This window comes from Aristolochia californica, unplaced genomic scaffold (assembly GCF_029961685.1).
Source record: "Aristolochia californica isolate CCGP_79_NKW_82.1479 unplaced genomic scaffold, dmAriCali1.0.hap1 SCAF_8, whole genome shotgun sequence".
Taxonomy (NCBI): domain Eukaryota; kingdom Viridiplantae; phylum Streptophyta; class Magnoliopsida; order Piperales; family Aristolochiaceae; genus Aristolochia; species Aristolochia californica.
The window spans coordinates 25,720,575-25,742,765 of NW_027182279.1; positions in this window are offsets into that span (position 1 = coordinate 25,720,575).

The window sequence follows — 22,191 nt, forward strand, 5'->3', positions numbered from 1 at the left end:
TCATTTTATCAAGCTGCTGACAAATAGAAGTTGGGCAAGATGTGAAGGAGAGATAATAGTTTGGGATGCCAGCGATACATGATTTCAAAAGAGTCAACCTTCCTGCCTTGCTAAGCAGACGACCCTTCCATGATGCAAGACGTAATTTCATCTTCTCTATGACTGGAATCCAAAGATCTTTGCAAATACGACCAGTGAACAAAGGGAGGCCAAGGTAAGTGCAAGGGGTGGATGAGATTACACACCCAAGCACCTCTGCCATTTCTGAGAGAGAGTTTGGGTTGATATTGAATCCAATCAAAGAAGTTTTCCTCCAATTAACTTTCTGACCTGAGCAGATTTCAAAGAGCCCCAAAACTGCCTTTACTTTTTTTATGTTGTCCAGCGCTCCTGCACCAAAAATCAAAGTGTCGTCCGCATATTGAAGCACCGGAATGTTGAAAGCCGAAGAGGTGCTGGTTGGATGCAACCATCCACATTCTTTGGCCGAGACTAGCATAGCAAAAAGAAATTCCGCCACAATGTTGAAAAGAAGAGGAGAAAGAGGTTCACCCTGTCTCAATCCTCTAGATCCCTTGAAGCATCCACTAATTGTTTCCATTTAAGATAAGAGAGTACGAGGCGGAGGATAGACAGCTCCTAATCCAATATCTCCAACGATCTCCAAAGCCCATCCTACTCATAATGTCATCCAGTAGACTCCAATTTACCCGATCAAATGCCTTTTCTAAATCCAGCTTAAGGATACAGATTGGATCCTTCGAGCGAGAAAATTTATCAAACAACTCATTCGTCACCATAGCCGAGTCCAAGATGTTTCTGCCCTTCAAGAAAGCACTCTGGCCATGGCTAATAACAAGTGGGAGAACTATTTTGAGTCTGTTTGCGAGGAGTCTTGCAATGATCTTGTATGAACTTGAAATCAGGTTGATAGGACGAAAGTCACCAGGGGTCTCAACATTTCTCTTCTTGGGGATTAGAGAGATAAAAGAAGCTCCCATGCTGAGGAAGGAGATGCCAGTCATGAAGAAGCCTTCAACCATTTTATAAATATCTCCCTTGATAATCAGCCAAGCACGGTGGTAGAATTCACCATTAAAACCATCGGGTCCTGGAGTCCGATCACGAGCTATGCCTAAGACTGCCTTCTCAATTTCCTTTTGGAAGAAAGGGGCTTCAAGGATAGATGAGGCAGAGATGGGAAGTTGCCCGAAATGAAGCTGCTGGACTTTGGGCTGGCTAATAACATCATCAGTATATAGATCTATGAAAAAACTGAGCAGCTCATTAGTAATTTGGGTCCGATCCGATGTTACCTCATTATTGATACATAAGGAGGTAATTCGGGTGGATCTCCTCCTCGTCGATGCGAGGGAGTGAAAAAACTTTGTATTAGCATCTCCTTCAGTTAACAATTTAAAGCGGGCTCTTTGTTTCCAACTGATTCTTTCCTGAACAAGGAGAGCCTGCAACTCCCTTTGAAGAGAGGCAAGAAGAGAATTCAGATGGAGACAAATACCTTTGTTCTTCCGAAGAGTCCAGCTCAGCAATGCGGGAGAGAAGAGAGGGATTTTTTTCTTTGGCAGATTTGCGACGTTGGAAGGACCAATCCTTAAGTTTCTTTTTGAGGGATTTGAGCTTTATTGGAAGAGACCACTCTGGTCGACCCCAATTTAGAAGATTTGACCACCAATCTTTCAAGAGCACATCAAAGTCAGGATCCGAGAGCCAAAAGTTTTCAAATCTGAATGGGGGTGGACCCCATCGTCCACAAGAGGTGGATAATAGAATGGGCCAATGGTCGAATCCTACCCGATTGAGGACTTTCCCTGAAATATCTTAGTAAAGATGGAGCCAATTTGAGTTTGCCAGGAAACGGTCTAACTTTGAGAGGATAGGGTGTTGTTGCCCGTTAGACCACGTGAATGTTTTCCCAAAGAGGGTGATTTCTTCAAGTTCACTTCCACCGATAAAATCAGCAAAACCCCTCATTGAAGATGGGATGTGCGTAGCTAGAGGTTGCTTCTCATCACAGAAACGAATTGCATTAAAATCTCTAGCAAAACACCATGGGAGAGACCACTGAAGATGAAGGTTTGAAAGCTCCTCCAAAAGTTCCTCCTTTCGCGATATCGATTGGGCCGATAAACTCCAGCGAGACACCACTGATAATTAGACAACCGATCTCGAAAATGAATCCCCACCGAGTAAGTTCCATGCCTGATGTTGACTGCATCGAAAAGAGAACTATCCCAAAGGATCATGATTTCACCAGAGAGGCCGATGGAATTCACAGCTGACCATTGCAGCGAGGGACAGTTCCAGAGGTCTCAAGCGAGGCTGTCGCTTGGATTTTGACATTTGGTTTCTTGGAGGACCACAATGGAGGGGTTGTATTGCGATAAGAGGCAATAGATTAATGCTTGCTTCCACAAAGATCCTACTCCCCGGACATTCCAAAAGATCAAGATCATTTGGAACTGGGTTGATGAACTCCCAAATCTAGTGTCCTTCTTGGTTTTCGTCCGGGAGTCGGACCATGGAAGACCACGTCCAAGAGGCGAGCCAGATTCATCATGTTTTGCCAAGTTTCTTCATCGTATCAACTTTGTTCGGCTTGAAGCTCTGCCGCCATTCTTTCAGTTGGAGGGGGGGAGGCTTGAGATGGTCAGAAGGAGTGTTGTTGGCCAAAACAGTCCCTGATTGGCAACGGACGAGGCTTCTCTTTTCCTTTCTGTGGTAGGTGTTCAGAATTGGGGGAGCAGGAGGATCCATGTTCCGCACGGTGTTAGGATTTGGCTCACGTTCAAGTGTGGATTCTGGGTTGGATGTGAAGTTGGAGGCAGGAGATTCAAAGGTGGTAGGAGGGGTTGGAGAAGTCGGTATTGTGTCTGGGGAGGGTTGGTTTTGCCATGATTCAAAATAGATCGTATCAGGGCAAGGGCTAAAGCCATCGGAACTGTTATTTTCATGGTAACTGAATAGGGGGTTATGGTAGGCATGAGTGAGGAAAAGTTTTTGATTTTTTTTCAGAAGGTGGAGATAGGCCATAGTCTTCCTGAGAAGTGGAGGTGTCGAGGCTTGTTTCTGGGTTAGAGGGGAAATTTTATTTTATTTTTTTGTACGGGAAGGGGTGGGAGTTTCGAGGTTTGAGGTGGCGTGATGGGGAGAAAGTCTGGCTGACGAGTCAACAAGAGGGTGGAGGGGAATTGCGGTGTTCGAGAATTGTGGGAGGGAGGGGGCATTTTGAATACAGTTGTTTTGATTTTCGAGACTGGCATGAAGGCTGGAAACGTGAGTTGGGTATTTGAGGTAGGAGGTGGTGTGAAGGAAGATAAGGAGGGGTTGGGTTTTCAGAGTTTGGGGAGGCGTGTTTGGAAATGGGCAGGTGATTTGGGGGGCGTGTGGTTGAGATGAAAATTGATTTGTTTTTTCAAAATGTGGGATGGCGTGTGGGAGGTGGGAAAGGGAATTTGGGTTTTCGAGGTTTTGGTTAGTGTGAGCAGAAAGATTTAGGTTGGTGTGTTTAGAGAAGGGGGAATGGTTTGAGTTCTCGAGGCATGGGGTGGTGTGTGAATGGTTGGGTTTTTGGGGGGAATGGGTTGGAGAGTGGAGATAGACTTATCATTTAGTGTTTGACTTTGGGTGTAACTGGGACATAGGTACTTCTTCAATTGTAATATGATTCTACTTTTTTTTTTTAAATGATGCTAAATTTTATTATGAGAGCTCAAACGAGCAAATACAGTTTTAGGGAGTTGCTTCCTCTTCCTTTGTAATTTTCTTTTTATATATAAATACATCTTTATAAAAAAAAAAAAAGAGTTTAAACGAGCAGATTACAAGAGAGGAAGCCTTCCCAAACAATGAGAGATTGTTGGGAGGTTCCGAATTTTGCCAATTTATCAGCGAAAGAATTGGCTGATCTAGGAACGAGGTTCCAATTACAATGAATGGATGACACAATGTCAACAATACAATCAGTGATTGGCCAGTGGCGCCAAGGAGGGGAGTTATCTTTTGAACACCAGCTGATAACAGTCATTGAGCCGCCTTCGATAATCAGCTTGCCATGAAGCCGCTCTTTAAAAATTTGAAGGCCAAATAGAAGAGCACTCACTTCAGCAGTATTTGAATCAGCAATTCCCACCGGCCCTGCATAGGATAGAATAGGGTCTCCACTGCTGTCTCTGAAAACACCACCAGCCCAGGACAGCCTAAAGCACTGCCATCAAAATTGAGTTTGGTGCAATCGTAAGGGGGAGGATCCCAGGTGGCCATAACCAGATTCCTACATGGGCCCGCCATGTGCACGATCAAACCCCAATTTTCCCGAAGGGAGATGCCCGATAGAGAAGCAAACTCCTTCCTTGAATGTAGCCAACTTGAGATAAGTCCCACTGCCTGAGAAGCTATATTATCCAGGGTGCTAGCCTTGGAGTTGAATCTCAGGTTGTTTCGCTTGAGCCATATGCACCATGGGACATGCGCTAGGTATGCCAAGAGAATTATCTTGCCCAGCCTAGGAAGGCATATCCCCATAACGATCTCATAGGTGCCGAAAAGGTCCTAATGTAGCCCCATTTGGAGACCAATCTTCTGAAATATCTTCATCCAGACTTGCCAAGAAAAATCAGTGTAAGATAACATGTTGAACTGTCTCGTCGCACACACCACAAAGGGGACAAGTGCGATCGGGGGCAGTGTAACCACTTTTATGGAGGTTGTCAGAGGTGAGGATCTGTTCCCTGATAGTCGTCCACACGAAGAATTTGATTTTACTAGGCGCTGAGAGCTTCCATGCCAGGTTTGCCTTGTGCTCATGCATGTTGTAATCTTGCCTTCTAATGTGAGAGTAGGCGGATGCAACTGTGAATCGGCCATTAATGCTGGGCTTACATGCCATTTTATCAATTGCATGCTCACGAATAGTAGTGCTACTGAGTCTGGAGAGAAGAGAGCAAAAAGCCAAAGTTTCCTCATCATTTAATCCCCGCCGAAACGTGAGACTCCATGAGCGATCTCTCCAAGAATCAGCCATTGAGCAAGAGAGGTCCCTCGACACCCTAGAGAGCCCCGGGAAATCCTCAGAGAGGGGGCGGGGACCGCACCATTCATCCGACCAAAAGAGGAGGGTCCTTCCATTGCCTGTGTTAAAGGAAGTTGCATCTTTGAATATTGGGAGGAGCTTTTGAATTAATTTCCATATCGGGGATAGGAGGCGAGTAGTGCCATCCTCCCTCCATCAGGCACCCGAAGGTTGAAGATAGAACCTGACCATATCACCCCATAGGTTGTTATGCTTGATGTTGAAGTTCCAGATCCATTTGAGCAATAGGGCATTGTTCATCTCCTTCGTAGGCCAGATGCCTAAACCACCCCGATTGCGGGGCATGCAAATATCCTTCTAACTCACCAAATGATATCTAAATATGTCCTTTGATCGTCTCCAGAGAAAACGCCGACGGATGGCATCAATCATGTTGCAAACGGAGGCCGGACAGTGCATGAAGGATAATAAATAGTTTGGCAGTCCTGCCAAACAAGACTTGAGGAGAGTGAGACGCCCAGCAATAGATAAAAGTTTTCCCCTCTATTACAATGTGGGACCCACCATGGCCCCACAACCTGGTGCAACCCACCATGAGCTCGAGAGGTGTCAACAAGAGTTTTCATACAAAGTGGCTCTAGCTAAGAGATAAGGAATATGTGCAGGAATTAAATAGAAGATTTGAAGATCAAGTGGGACCCACAAAGATACCATGAGGTGGCATCTCTATCTACATGAGCTGGAAGATAATGTGGGACCCACAAGATAAAACCAAAAGCTGGCTCTCTAGCTTGATTCACGTCCTTAAAGAAGGTGTTTGTAGTTGAATTAAATTAGGCTCTTAAATTGATAAAGTAATCTTATCATGATAGGCTTATCTTGGAGAGTTCTAGTTGGAATGTACTTAGGAGTCCTAAAATTACTTGTACATGGACTCTATTACCTCCTCAACTATAAATAGAGGTGATTGTAACTCAGAATTAATCAAGCAAGTTTCTTTTTTTTTTTCTTCTCTCTCGTATGAAGTGTTCTCTCTCTACTCTCTTTTATTTTCCTTCTTTTCTCTCTCTACCCGAGAGCTCTTCTCTTTTTCCTTTTTTCTTTCTCTCTCCCCTTGCTCGAGGTATTATTCATGGGATCCTAAATTCAACATGGTATCAGAGCTATCAATTTAGGATCCCCATTATGATCTATGAAGATATGATTAAAAGCTGCTCATAGAAAACTCATTTTGAAGCAAGATTGATGCTCAAGAGATATGTATTTATTTCTGATATTATTAATTTTAAGCTACTAGTTTTCGGTATTAAGAGGTGGTTTAGAGATGTCCTTATGCATGTTTTCATCTTATGAAATTATGAGAATATATGCATATTTGATTATCTTTGATTAGAAGAGATTATCAAGGCAGTTTTTGTCGGTTTGCACAATACTTTGACCGAGACCAGTGCATATTGGATTTTTTTTTTATAAATCTGTGGGAACAAGATTCCCGGATAAAGAAGGATGATGTTGAGCCTTTTATGAGTCATTATCCATTAAAATTAATTTCTTAGCGTTAATGCTAAGCATCTCCATTAACCGAGTTGGTTAAAGCCTTCCACTTGGTCATATTTTGATTACTTGATTGGAGAATTATTTTACTTGATTTGCCTACTATGGCTAAAGATAATATGATCACAAGAGTGACATACTCAGAATCACCACTGTACCCTTACGGGGGGGGGGGGGGGGGGGGGTATCAAATTTTATGAACTAGTCCACATCGGTTCATTGGTTTCTTATCACAACGGACCTAGTTGGTCATCTCACCAACCGTGGACCACATATTGATGAAGATGATATATTCCATATCAAATGGTTAAAGGAGGATACATTGGTCATCAGTTAGCTTATTAATAGTATGGAATAACATGTCTCCAATAAATGTCATTCATTTAGAGACGGCTAAACAAATTTGGGAGACATGCGCCAAATTGTATTCAAGCTCCAACAACTTACAAAGGCCATATGATATTTTACAACGGATGCTTACCACCAAACAAAGAGACAATATACATGAATATTTGGCCCACTTTCGAGGCTTTCTTCAAGAATGGAAACTTGCCCAACCAACCTCTACAGATATCTTTGTCCAAGATAAACAGAAAGAGGCCTTGATAACTACCATATGCCTTACTAACATTAAACCGCATCTTGAAGTTGCTAAGACTCACCTTCTTTGCTCTTCTGCGGTTTCCACTGTCGATGATGTATGTGCTACACTTCTCCGTATTCCAGACGTTTCTCCCTCTACTTCTTAAATGTCATCCGCTATGTACTCTGGACATAGGGGAACACCATCTGACCAAGGCCGAGGCCAAGGCAGATTTTATAGAGGAAAAGGAAGAGGTGGAAGGACTAGTTTTGACCGAACAGATGGGAAGGAATGCACCCATTGTAAGGGATATGGCCACACTAGAGACACATGCTTTCACCTGAAAGAATGCTCTATATGTGGTAGATTGGGTCACTCTCGCAAAAGATGTTATAAAGCTAATGAGAATAGGGCTAACCAAGCCTTAGTGAGTGATACAAAGGTAGAGTAGTCTACCACAACTCCAAAGCATACTTTTACTGATGAAGACCATGATGGGGGTCCCCAAGTACTTCTTCACCAACCACTGCCACCACCGCTTCAGGTATGTTTTCTGCCTCCTCTTCATCCTGGGTAATTGACTCAGGAGCCTCCGAGCATCTTACAGGTAACAAACATCTTCTATACTCAGTTTCTCCATGTCTTTCACATAAATTTGTTACCATTGTTGATGGTTCACAAACTAAAGTTTAAGGGAAATGATCCACTTTTGTTACACATCACTTCCGCTCACTGATATCCTTGTCGTTCCTACTTTCCCTTTGAATCTTTTATCAGTTAGTAATCTTACCAAACATTTTAATTGCTCTATCACTTTCTCACCCACTTCATGTGTGTTTCAGGATCTTACAACGAAGCAGGTGATTGGTGGAGGCCGTGAACAAGGGGGGCTCTACTACCTGGATGTGCCACAAATAAATACTGCATCCACCTGTGACACTGAAACCAGGTTATGGCACAACCGGTTGGGACATCTGTCCACCAAATCTCTTCATCATTTTTTTCCTAAAGTGCGATCGGACCTTCATTGTGAAGCATGTCAAATGAGTAACATCAGAGGTCTACATACTCACCTCGTCTAGAAATTAAAAGTCTCTCCTTTTTCGTTAAATCATACTGACATATGGGGACCCTTGAGTGTCTCCAACATTTCTCACATAAAATAGAACTAACAATAATAGGTGATTGTAAAGTAATTTATCGGTCAATAATGTGTAACAGGCTATTTTTTGGCGACAAATGTCTTATGGACTTGGAGTGTTTCACTTAGTTAAAATTCCACCGCCTCCCCCCTTTCTCGAGGATTGCAAAACGTAATATATAAAAAATAGATAGAGTTTACAATCCTTAAAAAATACAGACACTACACTTTTTGGAATTATCACTCTCTACATTTGTGCATTTCAATGTTAGATGTATTCTATTTTCTTAAATCAAAACTCGAGTTTTCACTTTTGCCCTTATCTCGTAAACAAAGATATAAAAAGGCAAATAGATCACAACAAAAAGAAAATTTTAGAGTTTAAGTATGCAAAAAATTTAGAACAACAACAAATGTCAGTAAAGAAAATTTTTCCACACACCACAAATGAACACAAAAGTTTTGATATCCAAGTTTGGGATTTCCACTATTTCAACCCTAATGGCTTGGAATTTTATGAGAAGGGGATTTTCTAATTGATCCTACACATGTTTTAAATATGGATATGCATGCCTGAAACATGTTAAAGATGCAAATGACTTATGGATCCAAACTGCAATAAATTCTAAAGGGAATGTGCAATGGGATATTTACCAGAGGCTAACATGCCAATTTTTTGCCCATTTACAAAAAGCTGACCTAACAATCACGGGTGATTGTAAAGTGATTTATCGATCAATCATGCGTAACTGGCTATATTTTTGTTAGCAATGACTAATGGATTGAAAGTGTTTAACTCAGTGAAAAATCCTCTGTTTCCCCCTTGTCCTGAAGATTTCAAAACCTAATATGTTAAAACTAGAAAGAGTTTACAATCCCTAAAAATTTCAAACACTACACTTTTTGGAATTATCTTTCTCTATAATTGTGCATTTCTTTTTTAGATGTATACATTTTTCTTAAATCAAAAATTTTCCCCTTATCACTTAAAAAATGAGATAAAAAGGCAAACAAATCACAACAAAATGAAAATTTTACATTTTATGTATGTAAAAACTTAAATAAAACAACAAATTTAAACAAAGAAATTCATTTACACCCCACAAATGAACAAAAAACTTTTGATATCCATGTTTGGGAAATTCCCCAGCTCAACACTAATCGCTTGGAATTTGACTAGAAAGGGATTTTCTAATTGATCGTACACATGTTTTAAATATGGATATGTATGCTTGAAACATGTTAAAGATGCAAATGACCTATGGATCCAAACCGCATTAAATTCTCAAGTGAACGTACGGTGGGATATTTACCCGAGTCAAACTAGCCAATTTTTAGCCCATTTACAAAACGCTCACCTAGCAATCACGGGTGATTGTAAAGTAATTTATTGGTCAATCATACGTAACGAGCTATACTTTTTTAAGAAATGACTGATTGATTGGGAGTGTTTCACTTAGTTAAAAATCATCTGCCTCCCCCTTTACCCGACGATTGCAAAACCTAATATATTAAAAATAGAAACAGTTTACAATCCCTAAAAATTACAGACACTACACTTTTTGGAATTATCTCACTCCATAATTGTGCATTTCCATTTTAGATGTATACTTTTTTCTTAAATAAAAACATGACTTATAATTGTTCCCCTAATCACGTAAACAAAGAGATAAAAAGGCAAATAGATAAAAACAAAATGAAAATTTTAGAGTTTATGTATGCAAAAAAATTAAAACAACAACACATTTAAATAAAGAAAATTTATTCACACACCCCAAATGAACAGAAAAGTTTTGATATCCAAGTTTAGGAAATTTCATTGGTTCAACCGTAAATGCTTGGAAATTTATAAGAAAGGGATTTTCTAATTGACCCTACACATATTTTAAATATGGATATCCAGGCTTGAAACATGTTAAAGATGCAAATGACCTATGGATCAAAACCGCATTAAATTCTCAAGTGAACGTGCGATAAGATATTTACCCGAGTCAAACAAGCCCATTTTTTGCCCATTTACAAAACACTCTCCTAGCAATCACGGATGATTGTAAAGTAATTTATCGGTCAATCATACGTAATGAGCTATATTTTTTTTAAAAATGACTGATTGATGGGGAGTGTTTCACGTAGTTAAAAATCCTCTGCCTCCCCCTTTACCCGACGATTGGAAAACCTAATATATAAAAAATAGAAAGAGTTTACAACCCTAAAAATTATAGACACTACACTTTTTGGAATTATCTCTCTCTACAATTGTGCATTTCCATTTTAGATGTATGCTTTTTTCTTAAATAAAAACATGAGTTATAACTGTTCCCCTCATCATGTAAACAAAGAGATAAAAAGGCAAATAGATCAAAACAAAATAAAAATTTTAGAGTTTATGTATGCAGAAAATTTAAAACAACAACAAATTTAAGTAAAGAAAGTTTATTCACACACCACAAATGAACAGAAAATTTTTTATATCCAAGTTTAGGAAATTCCACTAGTTCAACCATAATTGATTGGAAATTTATAAGAACGGGATTTTTTTATTGACCCTACACATATTTTAAATATGGATATACAGGTTTGAAACATGTTGAAGATGCAAATGACCTATGGATCAAAACCGCATTAAATTCTCAAGTGAACGTGCTGTGACATATTTACCCAAGTCAAACAAGCCAATTTTTTGCCCATTTACAAAACACTCTCCTAGCAATCACGGGTGATTGTAAAGTAATTTATCGGTCAATCATACATAACGAGCTATATTTTTTTAAGAAATGACTGATTTATTGGGTGTGTTTCACTTATTAAAAAATCCTCTGCCTCCCCCTTTACCCGATGATTGCAAAACCTAATATATAAAAAATAGAAAGAGTTTACAATCCCTAAAAATTACAGACACTACACTTTTTGGAATTATCTCTCTCTACAATTGTGCATTTCCATTTTAGATGTATACTTTTTTCTTAAATAAAAACATGAGTTATAACTATTCCCCTCATCACGTAAACAAAGAGATAAAAAGGCAAATAGATCAAAACAAAATGAAAATTATAGAGTTTATGTATGCAAAAAATTTAAAACAACAAAAAATTTAAGTAAAGAAAATTTATTCACACACCACAAATGAATAGAAAAGTTTTGATATCCAAGTTTAGGAAATTCCACTAGTTCAACCATAATTGCTTGGAAATTTTTAAGAAAGGGATTTTCTAATTGACCCTACACGTATTTTAAATATAGATATCCAGGCTTGAAACATGTTAAAAATGCAAATGACCTATGGATCAAAACCACATGAAATTCTCAAGTGAACATGCGGTGAGATATTTACTCGAGTCAAACAAGCCAATTTTTTGCCCATTTACAAAAAAACAGACCTAACAATCATTGGTGATTGTAAAGTGATTTATCGATCAATAATACGTAACGGGTTATATTTATGTGAGAAATGTCTTATGGATTTGGAGTGTTTCACTCAATTAAAAATCCACCGCCTCCCCCTTTTCCCTACGATTGCAAAACGTAATATATAATAACTAGATAGAGTTTACAATCCTTAAAAATTATAGACACTACACTTTTTGGAATTATCACTCTCTACATTTGAGCATTTCCATGTTAGATGTATACTATTTTCAAAATCAAAACTGAAGTTTTCACTTTTGCCCTTATCTCGTAAACAAAGAGATAAAAAGGCAAAAATATCACAACAAAACAAAAATTTTAGAGTTTAAGTATGCAAAAAATTTAAAACAACAACAAATGTATGTAAAGAATTTTTTTTTCACCCACCACAAATGAACACAAAATTTTTGATATCCAAGTTTGGGAATTCCACTAGTTTAACCCTAATAGCTTGGAATTTTATGAGAAGGGAATTTTCTAATTGATTCTACATATATTTTAAATATGGATACGTATGCTTGAAATATGTTAAAGATACAAATGACTTATGGATCCAAACCGCATTAAATTCTCAAGAAAACGTGCAGCGGGACATTTCCCTGAGTGAAACATGCCAATTTTTTGCCCATTTACAAAAAGCTGACCTAACAATCACGTGTGATTGTAAAGTGATTTAGTGGTCAATCATGCGTAACGGGGTATATTTTTGTAGGAAATGACTTATGGATTAGAAGTGTTTCACTTAGTTAAAAATCCCCCATTTCCCCTTGTTCCCAACGAATGCAAAACCTAATATATTAAAATTAGAAAGAGTTTACAATCCCTAAAAAATACAGACACTACACGTTTTTGAATTTTCCTCTCTATATTTGTTCATTACCATTTTAGATGTATACTTTTTTCCTAAATCAAAACCTTTCCCCTTATCTCATAAAAAAAGCGATAAAAAGGCAAATAGATCACAACAAAATGAAAATTTTACATTTTATGTATGCAAAAAATTTAATACAACAACAAATGTAAATAAAGAAAATTTATTTACACCCTACAAATGAACACAAAACATTTTAATATCCAATTTTGGGAAATTCCACTACCTCAACCCTAATCGCTTCGAATTTGAAGAGAAAGGAATTTTCTAATTGTTCGTACACATGTTTTAAATATGGATATACATGCTTGAAACATGTTAAAGATACTAATGACCTATGGATCCAAACCACATTAAATTCACAAGTGAACGTGCGATGCGATATTTAACCGAGTCAAACAAGCCAATTTTTTGCCCATTTAGAAAAAGCTCACCAAACAATCACGGGTGATTGTAAAGTAATTTATCAGTCAATCATGCGTAATGGGATATATTTTCGTATGAAATGACTTATGGATTGGGAGTGTTTCACTCAGTTAAAAATCCCCCGCTTCCCCCTTTTCCTAACGATTGCAAAACCTAATATATTAAAACTAAAAAGTGTTCACAATCCCTAAAAATTACAGACACTACACTTTTTGGATTTATCTTTCTCCACATTTGTACATTTCTATTTTTGATGTATAATTTTTTCTTAAATCAAAACTCTTCCCCTTATCTCGTAAACAAAGAGACAAAAAGGCAAATAGATCACAACAAAAAGAAAATTTTACAGTTTATGTATATAATATATTTAAAAAAACAAAAAATTTAAGAAAATAAAATTAACCCACACACAAAATTTTAACACAAAAGTTTTGATATCATAATTTTGGAAATTCCACTAGTTCAACCCTAATTTCTTGGATTTTTATAAGAAACGGATTTTGTAATTGATCCTACACATGTTTTAAATATGGATATGCGTGCTTGAAACATGTAAAGATGCAAATGACTTATGGATCCAAACCACGTTAAATTCTCAAGTGAATGTGTGGTAGGATATTTACCTGAGTCAAAAAGCCAATTTTTTGCCCATTTAGAAAAAATAGACCTAACAATAATGGGTCATTGTAAAGTAATTTATCGGTGAATATTGTGTAACAGGCTATATTTTGGCGAGAAATGTCTTATGGATTTGGAGTGTTTCACTCAGTTAAAATTCCACCGCCTCCCCCCTTTCCCGACGATTGCAAAACGTAATATATAAAAACTAGATATAGTTTACAATCATTAAAAATTACAGACACTACATTTTGGGGAATTATCACTCTCAACATTTATGCATTTCCATGTTAGATGTATACTATTTTATTAAATCAAAAATCGAGTTTTCAATTTTGCCCTTATCTCGTAAACAAAAAGATAAAAAGACGAATAGATCACAACAAAACAAAAATTTTAGAGTTTAAGTATGCAAAAAATTTGAAACAACAACAAATGTATGTACAGAAATTTTTTTCACACAAATGAACACAAGATTTGATATCCAAGTTTGGCAATATCACTAGTTCAACCTTAATAGCTTGGAATTTCATGAGAAGGGGATTTTCTAATTGATCCAATACAAGTTTTAAATATGGAAATGCATGCCTGAAACATGTTAAAGATGCAAATGATTTATGGATCCAAACTGCATTAAATTCTCAAGAGAAAGTGCAATGGGATATTTACCCGAGTCAAACAAGCCAATTTTTTGCCCATTGACAAAAAGCTGACCTAACAAACTTGCGTAACGGGTTATATTTTTGTTTTAAATGACTTATGGATTTAAAGTGTTTCACCCAGTGAAAAATCCTCTTTTTCCCTTTTTTCCCGACGATTGAAAAACTAATATATTAAAACTAGAAAGAGTTTACAATCCCTAAAATTTATAGACACTACACTTTTTGGAATTATCTCTCTCTATATTTGTGAATTTCTATTTTAGATGTATACGTTTTTCTTAAATCAAAACTTTTAAAAAAAGAGATAAAAAGGCAAACAGATCAAAACAAAATGAAAATTTTACATTTTATGTATGGAAAAAATTTAAAACAACAAGAAATGTAAACAATGAAAATTCATTCACACCCCACAAATGAACACAAAACTTTTGATATCCATGTTTTGGAAATTCCCCTAGCTCAACCCTAATCGCTTGGAATTTGACTAGAAAGGGGTTTTCTAATTGATCGTACACATGTTTTAAAATATGGATATGTATGCTTGAAACATGTTCTCAAGTGAACGTACGGTGGGATATTTACCCGAGTCAAACAAGCCAATTTTTAGCCCATTTACAAAAAGCTCACCTAACAATCACTGGTGATTGTAAAGTAATTTATCGGTCAATCATACGTAATGAGCTATATTTTTTTAAGAAATGACTGATTAATTGCGAGTGTTTCGCTTAGTTAAAAATCCTCTGCCTCCCCCTTTACCCGACGATTGCAAAACCTAATATATAAAAAATAGAAAGAGTTTATAATCCCTAAAAATTACAGACACTACACTTTTTGGAATTATCTTTCTCCACATTTGGGCATTTCCATTTTTTATGCATACTTTTTTATTAAATAATAACATGAGTTTTAGCTTTTCCCCTCATCACGTAAACAAAGAGATAAAAGGAAAATAAATCACAAAAAAATGAAAATTTTAGAGTTTATGTATGCAAAAAATTTAAAACAACAACAAATTTAAGTAAAGAAAATTTATTCACACTCCACAAATAAACATAAAAGTTTTGATATCAGAGTTTAGGTAATTCCACTAGTTCAACCGTAATTAAATGAAAATGATTTTCTAATTGACCTTACATATATTTTAAATATGAATATGCTGGCTTGAAACATGTTAAAGATTCAAATGACCTTTTGGTAAAAACCGCATTAAATTCTCAAGTGAATGTCAGGTGGGATATTTACCCGAGTCAAACAAGCCAATTTTTTGCCCATTTAAAAAAAAAACCTAACAATTATTGGTGTTTGTAAACTGATTTATCTGTCAATAATGCGCAATGGGCAATATTTTTGTGAGAAATGTCTTATCGATTTGAAGTGTTTCACTCAATTAAAAATCCATCGCCTCCTCATTTTCCCGACGATTGCAAAACGTAATATATAAAAACTAGATAGAGTTTGCAATCCTTAAAAATTACAGACGCTACACTTTTTGGAATTATCACTCTCTTCATTTGAGCATTTCCATGTTAGATGTATACTATTTTCTTAAATCAAAACTGAAGTTTTCACTTTTGCCCTTATCTCATAAACAAAAAGATAAAAAGGCAACAAGATCACAACAAAACAAAAATTTTAGAGTTTAAGTATACAAAAAATTTAAAACAACAACAAATGTAAGTAAAGAATTTTTTTCACACACCACAAATGAACACAAAAGTTTTGATATGCAAGTTTGGGAATTCCAGTAGTTCAACCCTAATAGCTTGGAATTTTATGAGAAGGGAATTTTCTAATTGATCCTACATATGTTTTAAATATGGATATGCATGGTTGAAACATGTTAAAGATGCAAACGACTTATGGATCCAAACTACATTAAATTCTCAAGAAAACGTGCAGTGGGATATTTACCCGAGTCAAACATGCCAATTTTTTGCCCATTCACAAAAAGCTGACCTAACAATCACGGGTGATTGTTAAGTGATTTATCAGTCAATCATGCGTAACGGGGTATATTTTTGTTAGAAATGACTTATGGATTAGAAGTGTTTCACTCAGTTAAAAATCCCCCGTTTCCCCCTGTTCCCGAGGAATGCAAAAGCTATTATATTAAAACTAGAAAGAGTTTACAATCCCTAAAAATTATAGATACTACACTTTTTGGAATTATCTCTCTCTATATTTGTGCATTTCCATTTTAGATGTATACTTTTTTCTTAAATCAAAACCTATCCCAGTATCTCATAAAAAAAGAGATAAAAAGGCAAAATAGATCACAACAAAATGAAAATTTTACATTTTATGTATGCAAAAAATTTAATACAACAACAAATGTAAACAAAGAAAATTTATTTTACACCCCACAAATGAACACAAAAGTTTTGATATCCAAGTTTGGGAAATTCCATTTGCTCAACCCTAATCGCTTGGAATTTGACAAGAAAAGGATTATCTAATTGATCGTACACATGTTTTAAATATGGATATGTATGCTTGAAACATGTTAAAGATGCTAATGACCTATGGATCCAAACTGCATTAAATTCTCAAGTGAACGTGTGGTGGGATATTTAACCGAGTCAAACAAGCCAATTTTTTTGCCCATTTAGAAAAAACTCACCTAACAATGAAGGGTGATTGTAAAGTAATTTATCAGTCAATCATGAGTAACGGGATATATTTTTGTAAGAAATGACTTATGGATTGGGAGTGCTTCACTTAGTTAAAAATCCCACGCTTCTCCTTTTCCTGACGATTGCAAAACCTAATATATTAAAACTAGAAAGTGTTCACAATCCCTAAAAATTACAGACACTACACTTTTTGGATTTATCTCTCTCTAAATTTGTCTATTTCTATTTTAGATGTATATTTTTTTCTTAAATCAAAACGTTTCCCCTTATCTCGTAAACAAAGAGATAAAATGGCAAAAAGATCACAACAAAATGGAAATTTTATAGTGTATGTATGCAAAAAATTTAAAACAACTACATATGTAAGTAAATAAAATTTATTCCCACACCACAAGTGAACTCAGAAGTTTTGATATCCAATTTTGGGAAATTCCACTAGCTCAACCCTAATCGCATGAAAGTTGATAAGAAAGGGATTTTCTAATTGATCATATACATGTTTTAAATATGGATATGCATGCTTGAAACATGTTAATGATGCAAATGATCTATGGATCCAACCCGCATAAAATTCTCAACTGAAAGTGCGGTCGGATAACACAAGCCAATTTTTTGCCCATTTGGAAAAAGCTGACCTATTAATCATGGGTGATTGTAAAGTGATTTATCGGTTAATCATGTGTAACGTGCAATATTTTTATATGAAATGACTTATGTATTGGGAGTGGTTCACTCAGTTAAAAATCCCCCGCCTCCCCCTTTTCCTGAAATTTGCAAAATGTAACATATTAAAACTATAAAGAGTTCATAATCCCTAAAAATGACAGACAATACACTTTTTGGAATTATCTCTCTCTCCATTTGTACATTTCCATTTTAGATGTTTTCTTTTTTCTTAAATCAAATCATGAGTTTTCACTTTAACCCTTATCTCGTAAACATAGAGATAAAAAGGCAAATATATTACAACAAAGTGAAAATTTTAGATTTTATGTATGCAAAAAATTTAAAACTACAACAAATGTATGTAACGAAAATTTATTCACTCACCACAAATAAACACAAAATTTTTTATTTTCAAGTTTTGGAAATTCCGCTAGTTCAACCCTAATAGCTGGAAATTTTATAAGAAGGGGATTTTTAATTGATCGAACACATGTTTTAAGTATGGATATGCATGCATGAAACATATTAAAGATACAAATGACCAATGGATCCAAACCGCATTAAATTCTGAAGAGAACGTGCGATGGGATATTTATTTTTGCCCATTTACAAAAAAGTTTATCTAACAATCATGGGTGATTGTAAAGTGAGTTATCGGTCCATCACGCGTAATGGGCAATATTTTTTTACGAAATGACTTATTGATTCGGGGTGTTTCAGTCAGTTAAAAATCCTCCGCCTCCCCCTTTACCCGATAATTGCAAAACCTAATATAAAAAAAAAAGAGTTTACAATCCCTAAAAATTATAGACACTACACTATTTAGAATTATCTCTCTCCACATTTGTGCATTTCCATTTTAGATGTATACTTTTTTCTTAAATCAAAACATGAGTTTCAACTTTTCCCCTTATCACGTTAACAAAGAGATAAAAAGGCAAATAGATCACAACAAAATGAAAATTTTAGAGTTTATGTATGCCAAATATTTAAAAAAACAACAAATTTAAGTAAATAAAATTTATTTTCCCACCACAAATGAACAGAAAAGTTTTGATATCCAAGTTTAGGAAATTCCACTTGTTCAACCGTAATAGCTTGGAATTTTATAAGAAAGGAATTTTCAAATTGAACCTACACAAGTTTTAAATATGGATATGCATACTTGAAACATGTTAAAGATGCAAATTACCTATGGATCAAAACCACATTAAATTCTCAAGTGAACGTGTCGTAGGATATTTACCCTAGTCTAACAAGCCAATTTTAAGCCTATGTACAAAAAATTGACCTAACTATCACGGGTGATTGTAAAGTGATAGATTGGTCAATCATTAGTAACGGGCTATATTTTTGTAAGAAATCACTTATGGTTTGGGAGTGTATCACTCCCTTAAAAATCCCCCGCCTCCCCCTTTTCCCAACGATTGAAAAACCTAATAAATATAAACTACAAAGAGTTCACAATCCCATAAAATTACAAACACTACACCTTTTGGAATTATCTCTCTTTACATTTATGCGTTTGCATTTTAGATGTAATTTTTTTTCTTAAATCAAAACTTTTCCCCTTATCTCGTAAACATAGAGATAAAAAGGCAAATAGATCACAACAAAATGAAAATTTTACAGTTTATGTATGCAAAAAATTTAAAACAACAACTAATGCATGTGAAGAAAATTTATCCACACACTCAAAATGAACACAAAAGTTTTGTTATCCAAGTTTGGGAAATTCCGCTAGTTCTACCCAAATAGCTTGGAATTTTATAAAAAAAGGATTTTCTAATTGATCCTACACATGTTTTAAATATGGATATGCATGCTTGAAACATGTTAAAGATGCAAATGACCAATGGATGCAAACCGCATTAAATTCTCAAGTGAAAGTGCAGTGGGATATTTACCCGAGTCAAACAAACCAATTTTAAGCCCATTTACAAAAAACTGACCTAACAATCACGGGTGATTGTAAAGTGATTGATTGGTCAATCATTAGTAATGGGCTATATTTTTGTAAAAAATCACTTATGGTTTAGGAGTGTATCACTCCATTACAAATCCCCCGCTTCCCCCTTTTCCCAACGATTGCCAAACCTAATATATATAAACTACAAAGAGTTCACAATCCCCAAAAATTACAAACACTGCAACTTTTGGAATTATCTCTCTTTACATTTATGCATTTGCATTGTAGATATATACTTTTTTCTTAAATCAAAACTTAAGTTTTCACTTGTCCCCATATCTCGTAAACAAAGAGATAAAAAGGCAAATAGATCAGAACAAAATGAAAATATTAGAGTTTATGTATACCAAAAATTTAAAACAACAACAAATGTAAGTAAAGAAAATTTATTCACACACCACAAATAAACACAAAAGTTCTGATATCCAAGTTTGGGAAATTCCACTAGCTAAACCCTAATGGCTTGGAATTTTATGAGAAAGGGATTTTCTAATTGATCCTACACATCCTTTAAATATGGATATGAATGCTTGAAACATGTTAAGATACAAATGACGTATGGATCCAAACCGCATTAAATTCTCAAATGAATGTGCGGTGGGATATTTACCCCAGTCGAACAAGACAGTTTTTTACCCATTTAGAAAAAATTGACCTAACAATAACAGGTGATTGTAAAGTAATTTATCGGTCAATCATGCGTAACGACCAATATTTTTGTAAGAAATGACATATGGCTTGGGAGTGTTTCACTCAGTTAATAATCCCCCTTTTCCCGACGATTGCAAAACCAAACATATTAAAACTAGAAAGAGTTCACACTCCCTAAAATTTACAGATAGTAGACTTTTAGGAATTATCTCTCTCTACATTTGTGCATTTCAATTTTAGTTGTATACTTTTGTCTTAAATCAAAACTTTTCCCCTTATCTCGTCAACAAAAAGACAAAAAGGCAAATAGATCACAACAAAATGAAAACTTTACATTTTATGTATGCAAAAAATTTAAAACAACAAAAAATGTAAGTAATGAAAATTTACTCACACACCACAAATGAACACAAAATTTTTGGTTTCCTAGTTTGGGAAATTCCACTAGCTCAACCATAATCACTCGGAATTTGATAAGAAAGGGATTTTCTAATTTATCATACACATGTTTTAAATAAGAATATGCATGCTTGAAACATGTTAAAGATGGGAATCATCTATGGATCCAACCCGCATTAAATTCTCAAGTGAACGTGCGGTGGGACATTTACCAAAGTCAAACAAGCCAATTTTTTTCCCATTTACAAAAAGTTGGCCAAACAATCATGGGTGATTTTAAAGTGATTTATCGGTCAGTCAAGCGTAATAGGATATATTTTGGTAAGAAATATCTTATGGATTTGGATTGTTGCACTCAGTTAAAATTCCACCATCTCCCCCTATTCCCGATGATTGCAAAACGTAATATATAAAAACAAAAAGAGTTTACAATCCTTAAAAATTACAGACACAAAATTTTTTGGAATTATCTCTCTACAATTATGCATTTCCATTTTAGATGTATACTTTTTTCTTAAATCAAAACTTGAGTTTTCACTTTTCCTCTTTTCTCGTAAACAAAGAGATATAAAGGCAAATAGATCACAACAAAATGAAAATTTTAGAGTTTAATTATGCAAAAAATATAAAACAAAAAAAAATGTAAGTAAAGAAAATTTATTCACACAACACAAATGAACTGAAAAGTTTTGAGATCCAAGTTTTGGAAATTCCACTAGTTCAACCCTAATATCTTGGAATTTTATTAGAAAGGGATTTTCTAATTGATCCTACACATGTTTTAAATATGGATATGAATGCTTGAAACATGTTAAATTTGGGAATGACCTATGGATCCAAACCGCATTAAATTATCAAGTGAACATCTGATGGGTATTTACCCGAGTCAAAAAAGCCATTTTTTTGCCCATTTAAAAAAAGCTAACCAAAAAATCACGAGTGATTGCAGAGTGGTTTTTCGGTCAATCATGTGTAATGGGCTATATTTTGGTGAGAAATGACTTATAGATTGGGAGTGTTTCACTCAGTTAACAAGCCCCCGCTTCCCCCTTTTCCTAACAATTGCAAAACCTAATATATTTAAACTAGTAAGAGTTTGAAATCCCTAAAAATTACAGACACTACAGTTTTTGGAATTATCACTCTCTAAATTTGTGCATTTCCATTTTAGATGTAATTTTTTTTCTTAAATCAAAACTTTTCCCCTTATCTCGTAAACATAGAGATAAAAAGGCAAATAGATCACAACAAAATAAAAATTTTACAGTTTATGTATGCAAAAAATTTAAAACAACAACTAATGCATGTGAAGAAAATTTATCCACACACGCAAAATGAACACAAAAGTTTTGATATCCAAGTATGGGAAATTCCACTAGTTCAACCCAAATAGCTTGGAATTTTATAAGAAAGGGATTTTTTAATTGATCCTACACATGTTTTAAATATGGATATGCATGCTTGAAACATGTTCAAGATGCAAATGACCAATGGATGCAAACCACATTAAATTCTCAAGTGAATGTGTAGAGGGATATTTACCCGAGTCAAACAAGCCAATTT